At 36.8% G+C, this 20407-nt stretch overlaps 1 pseudogene; it reads left to right on the top strand.

Annotated features, from left to right (window-relative positions):
• Nucleotides 1-5381: 5381 nt before the first annotated feature.
• LOC113900838 lies at nucleotides 5382-19136 on the top strand (annotated as a pseudogene).
• Nucleotides 19137-20407: the final 1271 nt, after the last annotated feature.

The raw sequence follows: 20407 nt of genomic DNA, 5'->3' as shown, positions 1-20407 counted from the left end.
AATTTAACTTAAAACCACACATAGGAGCTATTACATCACAAAACATCCAATCAATATTTTCAAATTACAAAATAAATGTAATCAAATTTCTCTCACTAAAATTATTGAAGAATATTATGCCAGTGGGCTTCCCTGGTGGCTCAGTGGTAAAGAATTTGCCTGCTAGTGCAGGAAACATGGGCTCAATCCCTGGGTCAGGAAGATCCCTTGGAGGAGGAAATGGCCATCCATTCCTCCTGGGAAATCTCATGGACAGAGGAGCCTGGGTGGGTTACAGTCCATTGGGTTGCAAAAGAGTTGGACAGGACTTAGCAACTAAATAAACAAACAACTACAACAACAACAACAAAACCCAATTATACCATTAGTCAATATAATAGATATTTTTAAAACTTTGTTTAGTTCTTGTAGTCACATATTGTTCACACTTTATAACATAAATAACATCACAATTAAGGCATATATATATAAAATTTGTAAATAAATACACCAATAAGAAAGATGGATAGTCACTTTTTAGAAATGGAATGATCAAAAAGTTTGAAAAGAGTGTTCTAAACATATTTACACTACCTGGAAAACTGCATCTCTATACATTAAATGATATGGATTCTCATTCCCTTTTCCTATAGTAAAATCTAATATTTCTAAGAGCTACATCTCAAAAGGAAAACTTTAAACTCAGCACCTCCTTGGTCATTCCCTGCCAAATTGCTTTCAGAAAATGGAGTATCTAATGAACAGATGACAGCAGAAGGAAGAGGGGGCATCAACCTTCTACCTGGCTCACACATAAACAACTGTTTCAATTTCTAGAGCTACAGAACCCTAGTTTTTGAGTCTGCAAATGGAAAATGTGATTTACAGTATCCTTGCAGTATGGTGATAGTTTCAAGAGCAGATTTCTGGGCAGCTTCTGAGATAAAACACGCATTTGTTTTGTTTTTCTCTTTTTGAACCTGGTGCCTTTATTAGAGCATCATTCCAATGTTTCAAATTATGTTGATTTTCTGCTTTATAGTTTAGTGTTGAGAGCATTTGTTTTTGTTGCAGTTATTGTCATGTCTTCAATAGAATTTTAGTAATAAAAAGAGAGAATAAGCAATTGGAGGAAGATAAAGGAATAGAGCACTGGGAATGTATATTAGTGCTTTATTGTTTCCTGTAAACATTTCCAGTATGTTTCTGCAAAGTTAATTGTTCAAAGATATTTTCTTGAAGAAGCTTGCCCATATGAGATAATCCTAACTGCATTAAACTAATTAAAAAGTTATCCCAAACTGATTCATCTCAGGTAAGATTCAGAACATAAATGACAAATTTTCCAGTGTAGACCTTTTTCTTTTAACTTTAGAAGTCACCAAAGGTAGGGAAAACAATCACATCAGAAAAATCAAGATTTTACATAACACAATTCACCTTTTTAAAAACTCCATCTTACCTGCTTTAAGAGTTAATAAAGATGAAATATTTATATTTTAATGAGCATTTCTCCCTTCATTCCTTTTAATCTTTAATTTGGTCCTTCAGGGTGAAAACTGCTTTGAGCTATGTTACTGATATCTGAACTTCATAGAAGACTGATATTGCATAATCTCAATCAGAAATCTGCTCCAAATTAAAAAAAAAAAAAAAAAAAAACATAGAAATATATCCCAGGAGAAAAATCCAAATATCAGACTCAAGTTGGTCTGAAGAGTAATTCAATTAAAATTTGAGTTTTTCAGACATCTGAAACAGAATGGCCTGAACTATTTATCCATCACTTTCAGGTCCATCCTTAAGCAAAATAAGAAGTTTGTTTTAGGTAGCTTTTAATTTTCTCTTTCAGTGTTTTTTTTTTTTTTTTCACCCAAGTGTCCATTCCTTTGCAGATCCCTTTTTAATATAGGTTTTCTCAAAGTGAAAGTGAAGTCACTCAGTCGTGTCTGACTCTTTGTGACCCAGTGGACTGTAGCCTACCAGGCTCCTCCGTCCATGGGATTCTCCAGGCAAGAATACTGGAGTGGGTTGCCATTTCCTTCTCCAGGGGATCTTCCCAACCCAGGGATGGAACCCAGGTCTCCTGCGTTGGAGGCAGTAGCTTTAACCTCTGAGCCACCAGGGAAGTTTCTCAAGGAGACACTAATTAGAACCCAGTTCCTCTTGAGAACATCAAATTAGAATTAATTTGGCATATATTTGGAACCCAGTGTCACAGTGTATTACTTTATTGATGCTATAAAATTTTAATAGGAAGTGGGATTAAAACTCCCAATGATTAACAATACCCTTAAAGTAGCAGTGCTTAAAACTGCCAGATACAGAGGTACAGCCTTAAATCTTCTTTCTCAAATTCTATAATATATTGTTATTTCCCCATAGAAGTATTTTAGGAGAATATTTCAAAGTTGCAAGCTCTATTTCATTTACCCTCAAATCATATACAGCAGCTGACAAAATGTGAACACTCTGAAGTCTAACTACTCAGGTGTAAACCCCAGCCCTGACACTTGCTGGTTATATGAATTTGGGCAAATTGTATTTAAATTCTCTGCACCTCCATAGGCCAACCAAGAAAATTATGCATAGAGCACAGTATCTGTCCTGGAGAAGGAAATGGAAACCCCCTGCAGTATTCTTGTCTGGAGAATTCCATGGACAAAAGAGCCTTGCCGGCTACAATCTATGGGGTCACAAAGAGTTGGACATAACTGAGTGACTATCACTCACTCATAGTATCTGATCAAAAATTTACTAAAAGAGAATTGTGAAGTAATTTACACAAAACATTTAACACAATACCAGCCACATAAAAAATACTCAACAAGTCATGAGCTTTAGAGATCTATTAGAGCTAAAAAAGCACACATTTTTTAACTGCTGTATCCCCAGACCTTCACCCAGCCTAGTCACTGGAACAAATGAGAAACTCAATAGCTATTTGTAGAATGAATGAATGAATGAATGCATTGTCTTGTCCAAATGAGCTGTTTGTTGAAAACAGTAATAAAATTACATGGGATTTTGATTGATTCCTTGTCATGAATCTCTTCCAGATGCTTGAAACATATGGCTGTTCAATAAATATAATTTAACGTGCTGAAGCTTATGAAGCCATGAAGAGTTAATAGCCTTTCAGCATGGGTATTCCATTATTAAATCCTGTTACTTTCTCTGTCACCAAGATGTATGTTAGAAAAAATGTAATATTTTTGAAAATTTTATTGAATTTTACACATAACTTCATGAAATAAAACTGGTATGTCTAAGTCTATGAATTATTTTTATGACCCTGGTTAATGGTGGTTTAATAACACATGCATTTTATCATCACCTGAGTGTAATGTATACAAGTATAGTGTCTTGGTAAATCAGATAATAATATTAAGTGGTATTAAAGATTGTATGTTTCATAAACCCCTCTTTGTTTAATTTTTACTTTTATTGGGCTCCCCTGGTGGCTCAGATGGTAATCAATCTGCTTACAATGCAGGAGATCTTGTTTGATCCCTGGGTTGGGAAGATCCAAGCTCATCCCAAATAGATTTTGTATAATATTTACTTTTACTACTCAAAATTTATTTGGGATGAACTGAATGCATGCCAGCCTGTCACTAAGAATAAACTCATTTTTTCCAAGCTTATGACATAATTTTTTCATTACATACAAAAATGACTTCATTTGGTAACTGGCCTAACTATCTAAGGAATTCCAAATAGATGACAATAATAATATTAACATTATTCACAAGCAAATGTTATCAACTTAAATGATACAACTCTAAAACAGCTTGAATCATAAGCCTAGTTAGATGAAGTACTAGTATCTACTTACTTTCGGTAGGAAATTGCATGATTTGAGTACCCTTGGTGAGCAGTTGAGAATATCTGCTGTTAAAAAAAAAAAAAAAAAAAAAAACCTCTAGACTATAATTAGCATGGGTAAATCTTACGACGTAAATTTTTGTGCTCCCAATCATCCATAATTATTTCTAAAGATGACGCTGTCCACAGATGTTGCTGGGATTTAATTCTACACTGAATCATATTGGTCAGTCATTTCTTACTGATTAGCCTCCTGAATTTGTACAAGAGTAAGCCTGCCTCTCCTTGCTTTCTATTTACCACAAAGTTATATGACTATTTTGTTAATCAGAAGCCTTGCATAGCTGTACTCTAGATTTTGACAAAGAACATTTCTGCAATTTCAGCCACCCACATCTTGGAAAGCTTCCGGAAAGACAGACAATGTTAAAGACGGTTGCTCAAAATAAAGGATGTACATTCTTTTATCTATATATTTCAAATTTTACCTTTAGGGGGAGTCAGGCTAAGGATGTTGCAAATCTGCTCTAAGATATCCGACCTGTTGTTGTTAAGTTGCTTTTTCAGTTTATGTTTAAGAGTGAGGAATATTATAAAGGACAACTTTGCTATGGCTCATTATGCTGTTAACATATCAAGTTTCTAGGACAAAACAAAATTTAAAAATTAAATAATGTATTTCATTATATACTTTATATAAGTATATAAATATTTAAAATTGTATATGTATGTGTGTGTGTGTGTGTATATATATATATATATATATATTCACTCAATCTTGTCTGACTCTTTGTGAAGCCAGGCTCCTCTATCCTCCACTATGGCCCAGAGTTTGCTCAAATTCATGTCCATTGAGTTGGTGATATTATCTAACCATCTAATCTTCTGATGCCAATTTCTTTTGCCTTCAATCTTTCCCAGCATCAAAGTCTTTTACCTACTAATTACTTAAAAAAGCCCAAATATCTAAACCAGCGTTTGACTTGCTTTTGACACACAACTGATTATGGCCCTAAGTCTTAAAACCAGGATGTCTAAAATTAATCATGATTTTTCCCTCCAAATCTGTTTATCCTTCTAGGTTCCCTAAGTAAAATGTCCTAAGCCCCAAACTAGAAAATCATTCTAAACCAGCAGTCACTTCATTGCCCATATTCAACATACCACCTAGTTCTGACATCTGCATTTTCTAAACATTCCCCAAATCTACCATCTCTACATTAACCTCAACTGCTACAGCTCAAGGCAGAAGCATTTCTCTCTACCATTATGATAACATCCCTTAAATAGTCTCCTGGTCTCCACTAAAGCTTCTTCTCAATCCATTCTACAGTCTGCAAAATAATGTGATTTCTTCATGTAAAATAAATGAAGGCCTTGTCCTGGATGACAACATGAGCAGGCCAAGAAAGTGAACCCAAGCCACTAGTAGAATGCACTGAGCAACAGAGAATGATAAAAGAGAATTCTGAAGAGTTTGGACCAGATCAAATAATACAGGGCTTTATAGTTAAGGACTTAAGTACTTATTCTCAGAAAGGATTGTGTTAACAAATTTTAACTAAGTAAACAACATGACTATTTCTGAAATATATTCAGCTAACAGTGGAGTCCACTTTGTGGCAGTAACCTACAAAGAAAGGTATGAGGCTGTATATTAGAAGGAAAAAAAAAAACTATTTAGACAATCTTATCCCTTAAACTGAATATTCATTGGAAGAATTAATGCTGAAGCTGAAACTCCAATACTTTGGCCACCTGGTGCAAAGAACTAACTCATTGGAAAAGCCTCTGATGCTGGGAAAGATTGAAGGCATGAGAAGGGGACAATAGGAGAGTAAATGGTTGGATGGCATCACTGACCCAATAGCCATGAGTTTGAGTAAGCTCCGGGAGTTGGTGATGGACAGGGAAGCCTGGCGTGCTGCAGTCCATGGGGTTGCAAAGAGTCGGACTCAACTGAGCAACTGAACTGACTGATTGACTAATACTTTTAAAAATAATGAATTAAAACACATATATTGAGATGTTGTTCACAAATAACTTTCTGTCAAAGAAGTGATGACCCGAAAATTGTGAAAATATTTGTGTAGATAGATGGAGACCATTTAGATTGCAATTCATTAAATAAATAAGGAGTGTATGGTATCTCATATTATGGTGGTGATGGCTAAGACAGAGTCAAATGGGTTAATAAAAGAGATATTCATAGAGTCACTTCCTTATTATGATCTAAGTTAAAATGGATTGCGTTGTTGTTCAGTTGCTAAGTCATGTCTGACTCTTTGCAACCTCATTGACTGTAGCACACAACCATTCCCTGTCCTTCAATATCTCCCAGAGTTTGCTCAAACTCATATCCCTTGAGTAGGTGACACCATCCAACCATCTCGTCTTCTGTCACCCCCCTTTTCCTCCTGCCCTCAATCTTTCTCAGCATCAGAGTCTTTTCCAATGAGTTGACTCTTTGCAGTATGTGGTCAAATTATTGGAGCTTCAGCTTCAGAAGTAGTCCTTCCAATGAATATTCAGGGTTGATTTCATTTAGGATTCACTAGTTTGCTCTCTTAGATATCCAAGGGACTCTCAAGAGTTTTCTTCAGCAGCACAATTTGAAAGCACCAATTCTTTGGTGCTCAGCCTTCTTTATGGTCCAATTCTCACATCCCTACATGACTATTGGAAAAACCATAGCTTTAATTATATGTACGTTTGTCAGCAAAGTGATGTCTGTACTTTTTACTATGCTGCCTAGGTTTGTCATAGGTTTTCTTCCAAGGAGGAACTGTCTTTTAATTTTGTAGCCACAGTCACTACTTGAAGTGATTTTGAAGCCCAAGAAAATAAAATCTGTTATTGTTTCCACTTTTTCCCCATTTATTTGCCATGAAATGATAGGACCAGATGCCATGATCCTAGTTTTTGAATGTTCAGTTTGAGCCATTTTTTTAACTCTCTTCTTTCATTCTCATCAAGAGACTCTTTAGTTCCTCTTCACTTTCTGCCATTAGAATGGTATTATCTGCATATCTGAGGTTCTTGGTATTTCTCCTAGTAATCTTGATTCCAGCTTGTGAGTCACCCAGTCTGGCATTTCCCATGATGTACTCTGCATAGAAGTTAAATAAGCAGGGTGACAATACACAGCCTTGACATACTACTTCTCTAATTTTGAATGAGTCAGTTGTTCCATGTCCAATTCTAACTGCTGCTTCTTGCCCTATGTACAAGTTTCTCCAAAGGCAGGAAAGGTGGTCTGACCTCCCCCTCTCTTTCAAAAATTTCCACAGTTTGTTGTTATCCACACAGTCAAAGCTTTGGCATAGTCAGTGAAGCAGAAGTATACATTTTTCTAGAATTTACTTGCTTTTTCTGTGATCCAGCAGATGTTGGAAATTTGATTTATGGTTCCTCTGCCTTTTCTAAATTTAGCTTTCTCTTCTGGAAGTTCTCAGTTCCTGTGATGCTGAAGCCTAGCTTGAAGGATTTTCAGTATTACCTTGCTAGCATGTGAAGTGAGCACAGCTCTATGGTAGTTTTAACACTATTTGGCATTGCCTTTCTTTGTGATTGGAATGAAAATTGACCTTTTCCAGTTCTGTGGCCACTGCTGAGTTTTGGAAATTTGCTTGCATATTGAGTGCAGCATATAAATGGCATCACTTTTAGGATTTTAAATAGCTCAGCTGGAATTCCATCACCTCCACTCATTCATAGCAATACTTCCTAAGGCCATTTTACTTTATGCTCCAGGATGTTTGGCTCCAGGTGAGTGACCATACCATCATGTTTATCTAGGTCTTTAATAACTTTTTTATACTTCTTTTGTATACACTTGCCACCTTTTCTTAATCTCTTCTTCTGTTGTGTCCTTGCCATTTCTTTCATTTATTGGGCCTATCTCTGCATTCAATGTTCCCTTGGTATCTCCAATTTTCTCGAATATATCTCTCATTTTTCCTATTTGTGGGAAGAGAGTAAATTATCCAAGATAGCATGTTCAGGCTCTGTTGCCACATGTTTATAAATAATGATCATGTAACAGCTGAGATCATTTATAGCACTGCATATGTGTGTCACGAGCTACTCGCTTGGTCATGAGCTACTTTGTGCTGTACATATATAGGAACTTCATCCATAAAGTGAGGGGAATTACTGCTGTGTCATGGCTGTATCTGCCACGAGAGGAGAGAATATACTGTGAATGCTGCTACAGCTATTTCATCAGCCAGGAGAAAATATTGTTATGGCTACTGTGTCATCCAGGAAAGAGGTTGTGTGTAGGTATGTTGTGTTATGTTACATCTGCTGCTCCAGCTGTTGTGCCAGCCAGGAGAGAATAAATGTGTCTGCAGTTCCTAAGGCTCCTGGCATCTTCTTCCGGCCTCTTAGCTTGTACCTTGCCTACCCTGGATTCAGCCAATAGTGTGGACAGTGAGATACACCAAAACCCCTGGCATTAAAAACAGGATCAGCAATACACTATTCTATTGTTTTCCTCTATTTCTGTACACTGTTCACTTAAGAAGGCCTTCTTAGCTCTCCTTGCTATTCTCTGGAACTCTGCATTCAATTGAGTATATCTTTCCCTTTCTCCTTTGCCTTTTGCTTCTCTTCTTTTCTCAGCTATTTGTAAGGCCTCCTCAGACAACCATTTCTCCTTCTTGCATTTCTTTTGCTTTGGGGTGGTCTTGATCACCACCTCCTGGATAATGTTACGAACATCTGTCCATAGTTCTTCAGGTCTGCACCAGATCTAATCCCTTGAATCTATTTGTCACCTCCTCTGTATAATCATAAGGGATTTGATTTAGGTCATACCTGAACAGCCTAATGGTTTTCCCTACCAGCTTCATTTTAAGCATGAATTTTCCAATAAAGAGCTACTGATCTGAGCCACAGTCAGCTTCAGGTCTTGTTTTTGCTGAATGTACAGAGTTTCTCCATCTTTGGGTGCAAAGAATACAATCAATCTGATTTCAGTATTGACCGTCTGGTGATATCCATGTGGTTTAAAATAGATTACAAAAGCTCTGAAATGTTTTCTAGTGATAGTAAACACCACTTTGACACTCAGAGTTCAGGAAGGTTAAGGTTTAATGATTTTGTGTCTTTTAGATTATGTTTATCATACTGCTTTGGGAATCAAAAAATATAAGAAATTGAGAATAAAACTTGAAAAGCTTATAAAATTAACAATAATCTATAAAAGAATTAGAAAAGTCATCTGAATCTTCAGACTTGTAACAATGAAGAAAGATGTCTAAGAGTCAATCTAGCTAAGCTCTAAGTAACAATTTAAGAGTTTTATAGTAGTAAATAGCCTTATTTCTTCCACAGTCAAGTTTTAGACTTATTTTTCTTGATGATTTTCTTGGATTTTTACTAGCCATTTGTTGTTACAAATGTTCTAATGTGTCAAATTGCATAAAAACTTTAAAATAGTCATGATATTACCCTTCTCTTTAAAATCCCTCTAAAATTTTTCCCATTTGACATAATACACTTATGTTTCTAAAAACTCCAAAAAGTGAAGAGATATGTTTTGATTTGTGAAACAAAATAACAATTTTTATTTCTTCCAAATCTACCTTAATTATTTTATGTTGCTTTGCAATTTTTTATGTTTCAATAAATGCACAATAGATGATTGGAACCCAGAACAGGAGATCTGTTAATATTTTGAACTATATATAAAAAGATATTTTATTAAAATAAATTTATGCTATATTATATAGGAAAAAATCCTATAAAATACTGTTGCAGAAACCAGTAATTGAGAAACCAAGCACCACACTCAAGGAGTTGGAGAACTCAGGTTTATTATGCTGGTGGGCCCAAAGGAGTTAACACTCCAAGCTCTGAACCCTGAACAAACGGGTTACAGAGTTTTTATAGACGGACTATAGTGGGCAACACTAGCAGCTAATAGTCTGGTTTAAACTAAGGGGTTTCACGTGTGCAGGAACAGCAGTCAAGACAGGGAGTGGGCTGCCTGACCTTTACAGGGGCAGACATGATTAAGCAGGTTTGCAGGGACTGGGCAATTGCAAAGAGCAGGGCAAGGGTGAGTGAGATAAGCTCCAGTTCCTAGTATTGTAAGTCCCCACTTTCTGAAACTGCATCATCTACGTGATCCAGGCTTTGCAAGGAGCAAGCTGAGTTACAGAGGCAGAATGAACAGGAGGTTATATAAAATTTTAATTTTTCCTCTTCAATCCAAGCTCTTCACACCTTAGAACGTTCATAGGAAAAGATAATCCACAGAAAAACCACGTTATTTTACAGAACTTTCATATTTACAACCATAAATTTATCAATATTTTACTTTTATTTAAATTTTTATATATTATCTTCTTTTAGTCATTAACCTGATGAGTAAAATAAACAAGGTTTTTTAAAAAGATTACTTTGTTTATATTTATCATCATATTTGCAAATACATCTAAGACATCAATTCTATAAACTTACCCCTTGTGTATTATTTTGATGAACTGAAAACTGCCTTTTAAGTAAGTTAAAAACTGAAACTATTTCATATCATCTTGTATTCATTATTCTCACTGTAAAAATGGTACACTTAGAAAAAGCATATTTAAATATAATTCTCCTGAATTGTTTTCAAAATCATACTTACAATTTATGATAACACCTTTTCAGAATGTCAGTTAATATTTTAAAAGTTTTTGAGTAACATATTTATAGCTTTTACAGAAGTACAAAATTCAAATATTAAGTATATTTCAAATTTCAGCTCTTTATGAAAATCAATACGAGTGCAGAGATAAACGACATTTCAGTAGCACGCTAGAGGTTTGTCAGTGAACATTTTCAAACTATTCACATTATTTTCTGATGGCAAAGACATCTCAAAAGAAGTGTGATATGCTCTATGAATACCATCAAACCTCCTTGCTGTCTTACATTCAGCAATCGATGGTAGATTTGCTTTTTATGACAAGATGAATATATTCCAAATGCAGCTGTATAAAAGTAGCTGACATTATGAATAAGAAATGGAAAGAAGGGCATTTCCATTGAAACTAATTTTAGGGAACCAGACAGGCATCAGTTTTACTCAGAAGAGTGAAGGATTATATGAAAATGCCGATATAGATTGTGTTAAAACTACCAGTGTCCCTTTATTAGCCACAGGTTTCTAGGCATGCTAGATTAACTTTAAAATTTTGTTCACAGAATCTTGGGAACTTTCTTGATCTCATGATGCCTGATAGCTGTATGAGAGCAGGTAAAATAATGCCTCCACCTCCAGTTAGTATAAACTTTGAAAATAGTACACATATATAATATCTACCTGTTCACAACATGTTATTGTTGAGATATCCTTTATGCATAATTCATTATCACTGAACATAAAGCTATAGAAGTCAAAGAATGTGCTTTTAGGAGAGTGCAAGGAAGAGTTTATCATGGCTACAAATTCCAGATCAAAGGTGCTTGCGCACAAGATGATGTTGATCCTAAAGATTTTCACCAAATATACTCAAAGGTTTAGAGTAATGCACTTGAGAATAGTATAATAAATAAAAGAATATCTCAGCAGGTAAAGTGATTATATAACATATAATCAAAGTTAAGTATTAGAGCTAGCGTACAATATCTGAGGTGAAAATATTCTCTGGATAAACTCTATAGTAGAATGGTAAAGACTTAGTGAACTTGAAGATAGATTAACAAAAATTATCCTACCTGAAAAGAGATTCAAAAACAATTGAAACATTTGGAAAAAGGTTCAGGGATCCTTATGAGGCAGTAAGAAAAGACTGACAATATGAATATTTGTCAATTGTGTTAGTAACATATATTATACATATACATACATACTGTATATATATAAAGTATAATTGATAGTAAGTCCTAGAAGAAGATAAATTTCCCTGATAGCTCAGTTGGTAGAATTTATTTCTTTAATATATACTACTTATGTATAATTTTTAATGTGAAATATGATACTCTGTCTTTTGAGAATTTTCTATTTTATAAAAAGTATCAAATTTACAGACACAGAGTTGTTTTTAGTATTCATTAATTCTGTTTACTCTTTCTGTGGTAGAGATAGACTCAATTTTATTTTTAATATTTATGATCTGTGCTTTTTTTTTTCTTGGTTAATGTGGTTAGAGGTTTATCAATTTCATTAATTATTTTCAAAGAACCAGGCTTGATTAATTAATATTCTGTATTGTGCTTTTAGTTTTCAGTTTCTGCTGTTATATTTACTATTCCCTTCCTTATTCTTGCCTTGAGTTTAATTTGCTCCTCTTTTTCCAGTTTCTTGATGTGGGACCTTAGATCAATGAATTGAGACCTGCGTGTCTTTGTAACATAAGCCTGAAATGTTATAACTTTTCAGTAATGATGACTTTACCAAATGAAGATATGTTGCATCTTCATTTTCAACCAACTCAAAATATATTCTAATTTTTTTGTGATTTTATTTTTGAACCATGGTGTATTTAGAAGTGTGTTGCTTTAACTTAAAATATTAATATTTGAGATTTTCCATAAATTTATCTGTTATCAATATTTATATTAATCTGTTTTAATCTGGAGAAAAACACTTCATATAATTTAATTTTTTCAACTTGCTAAGCTTTGTTTTATGACTCAGAAAAATGTTCTGTTTGTGAATGTTCCAGGTGAACATATTTTAAAATGCATATTTGGCTGCTGTGGGTGGAGTGTTCTGTACATGTTAACTTATAAGTCGTTACGGTTGTTCAGGGCTTCTATATATATAATTGCACTGATTTTCTATGTACTAGTTCTACTGTTTTTCTACTAATTACTGAAAGGTAATGTTAAACAGGAAGTTAGGCATGAATAAGGAGGGGTGGCCTAGCTAAAAAAAGATTCAAGCTGATCTCTAAACCCCACCCCAGACACGCCCCAACATGGCCCAGAAGAGCTCACAGATATGCTACAAAATAAGCATAGAGATGGATCCAACTCTGACGTTTGTGCCCCAGATGCACAGTGGATACAAATAACTACAGGGGCTTCTCCAACTCCCACATATGCACCCTTGATGCACAGCTGTGTCCTCAGGTGACCTTAGGCAGCAGGGAGCCAATTAAAGGTTCATAAATATCTATATATGCATACATCTGATTATAACAGATTGAATTATGGTAAAGACATGTACAATAGAGCTGTGGTTATGTAACTTGCAGAAAAAGTGAAAGTCGCTCAGTCATGTCCTACTCTTTGCGACCCCATGGACTTATAGTCCATGGAATTCTCTACTCACAGGAGTGGGTCGCCTTTCCCTTCTCCTGGAGATCTTCCCGACACAGAGATTGAACCCAGGTCTCCCGCATTGCAGGAAGATTATTTACCAAATGAGCCACAAGAGTATTCCAAGATTATTGGAATGGGTAGCCTATCCCTTCTCCAGAGGGTCCTCCCTACCCAGGAATCAAACTGGGGTCTCCTTCATTACAGACTGTCAATCAAAACTCTCAGTCCTCGCCTACCTGTATGAACATCTAAAAGCCCTGTCTTGAAAAACCTGCATACCTCATCATTCTGGCGCCAGAGCCTCTCTTGGCTTGGTCCCACCTCTCTGCTGAGGTGTTCTTTATGTTCTTCCTTCTATAAACCAGGGTCCAGTGCCTCTCTTGGCTTGGTCCATCTCTCCCTTGAGCTGTTTTTCCAGTTGTTTCTTCAATAATCTTGTTTTTGCCATGGGTAAGACTTCAGATTACTCTTTGCATCCTTACCAAGAACAGAGGCCCATAGGGGAGGGTTCTTTTCAATGCTCCCTATATCCACTAATAAGTAACACACACACACACACACACACACACATATATATATAAGTAATATATATAACATATATATTTGCATATATCATGATGAATTTGTCTATTTTGCTTTGCATTCTTTCAGTTTTGCAATTTGGGGAATTTTTTCTTAGTTGCTTTCACTTTTAATGTTGTTATATATTCATTGAAAATTGATTTCTTTATCCTTGAATAACAATCTTCTGGACCTAGTACTTTTTGTATCAAAATCTGTTTATTCCCATATTAATATAAATATTCCAGCTTTTTAAAAAAGTAGATTGGATTTTTCCATCATTTCAGTTTAACTCATGTATATCTTTATAATTAAAGTGGGTTTCTTATAAACAGCATATAGGTGGATTTTTTTCCACTTTGAAAATCTTTACCTTTTATTGCTGTGTTTAGACAGTATACCTTAATGGAGTCATTGAGGCTCGTGATTAAAATTTATCTAACTGCTAGTTGTTTTTCTATTAGTTGCAACAGATTTTGTCTTTTGTGTTCTTTTGGATTGATTATTTTTAATTGCTTTTTTCTCCACAGTTGGCTTAATTTTTTTCTCTTTTAAAAATTGTAGGGGCCCCATGTGGTCTGGGCATGCCAAATGGAGATGACAGTGGCCTGAGTGGAAGCCAGAGTACCAATACAGAATGATGCTGAAGAGCCTAGTGGACCTTTGGTGGCCAAGGGCAGGGCTGGAGAAGGGTCTGGCCCAATAGAACCATAGCAGCAAAGCTGCCAAGTCCTTCATGATGAAAGATTTGGAGACACTTCTATCTCCTTTGTATAACTGATAGGTTGGATGGTGAAGAGACGGCTGACGGTGTCAAAACCTTTCTGCAGGGCCTTTCCAGGGGAAATCAAAGACTCCATCTGGGGAATTTCTATTAATACCATCTCAAAGCTAGATGCTTGAATTCAGCAAGAGAGAGAGGAACAGTGGAAAAAGAACAATTAGGATCCTGGCTCAGAGGAGAGTCCAGAGTATAGTAAGGAAACAGGAGTGTGAACCTGTATTGTCAGTAGAAATTTTCAATGCTGTACGTAGAATGGTGGCGTTGTTCTGGTTCAGTCTCCTCTTGTTTTATCGAGTGTTTGTTCCTGTGCTTAGTCATTAATGGCCCAAATTACTGGTGAGCCATCATGAAATGGGGACGTTTGTTTGCAGTTGGAATGCTTCCTCACATCAAATTTCATTGTTGTTTGGGTGCTCCTCCTGTTTGTGTTTAGCAAAGCTGTGAACCCTATTTTGTTTCAGGACATTATTGAGCTGGCATTTGAGGTATCAGAGAGGAAGACTCACCCATTCCCTAGCATTAGCCGAATAATAGCTGATACGCTCTTCAACATTGTGCTGTGGGCTCTCTTCCTTCTCCAGAGGATGTTTGTGAGTCTCTTTCCCATCCATCTTGCTGGTCAGCTGGTTGGCCTCCTATATACATCTCTTCTCTACTCACTACACTTCTTCGAATATCATTGGTTCAATAAAGGAACTGAAATACACCAGTGGTTGTCAAACATAAAAAAAATGGGCTTTACTACTTTGGATTCAGTTTGCCCTTGATTTTCTCACAGTGATGAAGTCCTCCTACACAGTCAATGGATGCCTCTTGTCTGTCCTCTTTCCTTTATTCATTATCAGCGCCAATGAAGCAAAGATCTCTGCAAAAGCATATCTTTTCCAATTGCACCTCTTCTCCTTGGTGGTTTTCTTAAGCAACAGAGTCCTCCATAAGATGGTCTACCTGCAGTCTGCCCTCAGTAGCTCCACTTCTGCAGAGAAGTTCCCCTCACCTCACCCATCTCCTGCAAATTCAGGGACCTGCTGCTGGTCCCTGGAGTCATCTGCCATCCAGTGGAGATGGGTGAGACAGGAAGGATTCCATGGCAGTTCTTTACCTTGTTCACCTCCCCAACCAGGGAAGGCAGGACCCACTGTGCCAAGGGCCCTGTGCACATTCCAGTCTCTCTGAGGAATGGGGATTTTTGTCTCTGGTGCAGGTAAGGCAGAATCTCCCTGCATGGATTTTAAACACCAGTGAAAAGTGAAAGGACCACAAGTTTTTCTGCAGCTCTTTTCTAGCATCTGCCAGCCCCACACCTGGACTGATTTCAGGACTTTTCCTCCCTGTGCCATTTAACCTCTCACTTGTCTTTCCTGTCTTCAACCACCCTTGAATGAATGAACTTTTGTAATTCTAGCCGTTGTATTCTGTGGACCTGTTACTTTTGTCTTCTGCAAAGCACATATATTGGATGTGGGAGGGAAAAGAGACTGCTGCTTCAGATCACTCCCTTTATAGCCATCACTGTCTTGTTTTCTGTAACTTGGATTAGACTTGGATTTCTTGCTCCACTGCAAAAAAAAAGAGAGAGAGAGAGACTGAGGAGATTGCACAGTATTAAAGATCTCACAGTAAGATTTGCTGGGTTTTGAGGAGTGATTTTCCTTCTTTGCCTCAAAAGAGAAAAAGACTTTCCCCCACCCCCAGTTGTACATTTAAAGACCCTCCAACTGTAAAAGTGAAGAGTGAAATTGTTAGTCTCTCAGTTGTGTCTGACTCTTTGCAACCCCATGGACTGTGGCCCACCAGAATCCTCTGTCTATGGAATTTTCCAGCCTAGAATACTGGAGTGAGTAGCCATTCCCTTCTTCAGAGGATCTTCCTGACCCAGGGATTGAACCTAGGTCTCCAGCATTGCAGGTGGATTCTTTGCTGCAAATAGAAGCAAATGTAATTAAAATTACATTTCCAAAATCTTTTTTGCTTTATGTTGTTGTTGTTCAGTCACTAAATTGTGTCTGACTCTTTGCAACCCCATGGACTGCAGCACATTAGGCTTCCCTGTCCTTTACTATCTCCCTGAGTTTGCTCAGACTCATGTCAACTGAGCTGGGGATGCCATCCAACCATCTCATCTGTCACTCCTTTTCCCTCCTGCCCTCTATCTTTCACAGTATCAGGGTTTTTTCCCCAATGAGTCAGGTGGCTGAAGTATTGGAGCTTCTGATTTAGCATCAGTCCTTCCAATGAATATTCAGGATTGATTTCCTTTAGGATTGACTGGTTTGATTTCCTTGCAGCCTAAGGGACTCTGAAGAGTCTTCTTCAGCACCACAGCTTGAAATCATCAGTTCTACAGCACTCAGCCTTCTTTATGTGCAACTCTCACATCTATACCTGACTACTGAAACACCATAGCTTTGCCTATGTGGACCTTTGTCTTCAAAGTGATGTCTCTGATTTTTACCATGCTGACTAGTTTTGTCATAGATTTTCTTCCAAGGAGCAAGCATCTTTTAATTTTATGGCTGCAGTCACCATCCACAGTAATTTTGGAGCACAAGAAAATAAAATCTGTCACTGTTTTCCAGTCCCCTCCCATATATTTACCATGAAGTAATGAGACCAGATGCCATGATCTTTGTTTTTTGAATGATGAGTTTTAAACCTGTTTTTTCACTCTTCTCTTTTACCCTCATCAAGAGGCTTTTTAGTTCATCTTCACTTTCTGCCATTAGAGTGGTATCATCTGTATATCTTAAGTTTGTTATATTTCTGCCACCAATCTTGATTCCAGCTTGTGATTCATCCATCTTGGCATTTTGCGTGGTGTACTCTACATATAAGTTAAATAAGCAGTGTGACAGTATACAGCCTTGACCTACTCCTTTCCCAGTTTTTGCCATGTAAAGTAACATAATTAAGCAAGTAAAATTCATATTTACAAGTCTTGCTCACATTCAAGCAGTGAGAATGACACAAGATTTGTCAACTAGTGGACAGAAATATGACGTTTTCTTAGAATTCGTTCTATAGAGAATCTCACTATTACATAATCTTATTTCTGTCTTCCCATCATTTCAGTTTTGTTTTTTTTTTTTTCTATTTTTGACTTTTTTCTTAACTGAGAGAACTCCTGTAGAGAGTAAATAGTCATTGCTCTTTATATTTACTCCAGGGCTGAGAATTTCTATGTAATACTAATCTCTCAAAGTAATCATCATCTCCTAAATTTCTCAATAACAATGACACTGGGTTAGTAATTCCACAGGATGATCTATATAGTATCCAGATCCTAAATATATCATCTCAACAATGACTTTGGACAAATATCTTTTATTAGTTTCTTGGGGGTATAGTAATTGAGCACCACAAACTAGGTAGCTTAAACAATATGTCTGTCATATAGTCCTAGAGACTAGGATCTCAAAATCAAAATGTCAGCAGTGTTTTTTCTTTCTGAGGGCTGTGGGGGGAAAACCTATTCTATGCCTCTTCTTTACTTTGTGGTAGCCTTAGGCATTCGTTGCCTTATAGATGATGTTTCCCCTGTGTATTCATGTTATTTTCCTTCTCTGTATGCCTCTGTGTCCGAAATCACACTTTCCATAAGAAACCAGTCATAAAGGATTAAGGCCCACTATACTGATCTAATTCTGAGTTAATTACTGCTATAAAGACCCTGCTGCTACTAAGTCACTTCAGTTGCGTCCGACTCTGTGCGAACCTGTAGACGGCAGCCCACGAGGCTCCCCTGTCCCTGGGATTCTCCAGGCAAGAACACTGGAGTGGGTTGCCATTTCCTTCTCCAATAAAGACCCTATCTCTAGATAAGATGACATTCTGAGATACCTGGGATTAAGATCACAATTTTTTTTTTTCCCCAGGGGTAGACATAATTCAACCCATAAATATATCTCTTCGTGGTATTTTGGGAGAAATTTCTACTTGTGTGAAAATAAATAAAATGAGGAATGCCTCAGTTCAGTTCAGTCGCTCAGTCGTGTCCGACTCTTGGCAACCCCATGAATTGCAGCACGCCAGGCCTCCCTGTCCATCACCAACTCCTGGAGATCACTCAGACTCACGTCCATCTAGTCAGTGGTGCCATCTAGCCATCTCATCCTCTGTCGTCCCCTTCTCCTCCTGCCCCCAATTCCTCCCAGCATCAGAGTCTTTTCCAGTGAGTCAACTCTTCGCATGAGCTGGCCAAAGTACTGGAGTTCCAGCTTGAGCATCATTCCTTCCAAAGAAATCCCAGGGCTGATCTCCTTCAGAATGGACTGGTTGGATCTCCTTGCAGTCCAAGGGACTCTCAAGAGTCTTCTCCAACAGCACAGTTCAAAAGCATCAGTTCTTCGGCGCTCAGCCTTCTTCACAGTCCAACTCTCACATCCATACATGACCACAGGAAAAACCATAGCCTTGACTAGACGAACCTTTGTTGGCAAAGTAATGTCTCTGCTTTTGAATATGCTATCCAGGTTGGTCATAAATTTTCTTCCAAGAAGTAAGTGTCTTTTAATTTCATGGCTGCAGTAACCATCTGCAGTGATTTTGGAGCCCAAACCTAGTTAGTCTTAAATTGCAAAACTGGTACCATAACATAAAATCCAATTTACAAAACGTGCATTAATATTAATGTTCACAGTTTGTTCTCTCTCTCCCTTTTTTTTTTCTTTTGGTTTCATAGTGCAAAGAATCATCAACTGGTATTGGTGAAACAGAAAAATAAAACAAAACCAAGACATAACAAAAAATTTCAAGTTGTTTAGCAACATCAAGTTGATTTTAAATAATTGTAGCATACAAAGGAAAACAAAATTTTCACTGTCATCTTAAATATTTACATTACAACATCTATGATAAAACCAGTTTTAATACATACATACAAGCATTTAAATATATTTGACTCTCAAATGTCAAAATTTGAAGAAAATGTCAAGCTTTTTATTGTTCTGAATAGACAGTTTCTTTGTATAACAAACACTCCAGTTTCTTAAATAGACTATGTAAGTATTTATAGACCAAACTTTAGTAGATTCACAACAAGATTATTGCTTCTCAGGAAATAATATTCTTTACCTGATAAGATTTGATCCTTTCTCAGACAAGGAAAACTTTCCATTCATATGGTTTCAGTTGAAAAATTTTGAAGAATTTAGTCTAATATATTTCTAGTCTGAGTCCTGTACCTGGAGTGTTTTTCAGCTCCCAGGCTCATATTGCTACAAATGTCCTTTTGTTACTTTACCCTGTGGGAAGATGTTCCTCTCAAAGCATTAATAGCTAACCTTCTTATCTAACACAGTAAAAGGAAAATCACAAAAAGAAACATGTAAAATTTATTTCTCATCATTTTATCCCCAGAAATATATATATAATATTCTTATTCCATTCTGACTAGGTGGTATCACTCAGAGACAACTTGGAGTTGAAGTTGAGTTTACCAGCTTAATTGATTTCTTTAGGTCATTACCCCTGAATGTAGATTTTTCTACATTCAAGGAGTATGAAAAAAATATTTGAAAAGGAGAAAGAAGGCAGGAAGAAAGGAAGAGGGAAGGAGGAAAAATATGAATCCCAACCTTCCTAGCAAAAATAATCAGGGCATGGAACCCCTTTATCTGCCTGTTCTTCTCTGAGATTGCCATTTCAGCCTTCCCCTTCTTTTTTTTCAGTAGAATTCATATTATCAAATAAAATTAATTTAAAAAAATCTATTTTCCCATTACCCAAAAAGTTGCTGAAATGTATGTTTTTGTCATTGTGCATTTTTGGCAAGTGAGTCATTTAGGCAATCACTTAACTTTACTTGGGTTCTGTAACCCAAATGAAGCATGCCGGCTGCAACGGATCTCACAGAAGCGTGCCCGAAAGGAGCTACCCCATGTCAGAGGCCAGGGACGGTGGCCAAGAGGAGGTACCCAACGTCCAAGGTCAGGATCAGTGGCCGAAAGTGCCAGGCTGCGATGGCGCAGGAGCGGCCAAGAGGAGTTACCCCAC

The sequence above is a fragment of the Bos indicus x Bos taurus genome, chromosome 11 (assembly GCF_003369695.1).
Source record: "Bos indicus x Bos taurus breed Angus x Brahman F1 hybrid chromosome 11, Bos_hybrid_MaternalHap_v2.0, whole genome shotgun sequence".
In the NCBI taxonomy this organism is placed as follows: domain Eukaryota; kingdom Metazoa; phylum Chordata; class Mammalia; order Artiodactyla; family Bovidae; genus Bos; species Bos indicus x Bos taurus.
This window is presented reverse-complemented; position numbering and strand designations above follow the sequence as displayed.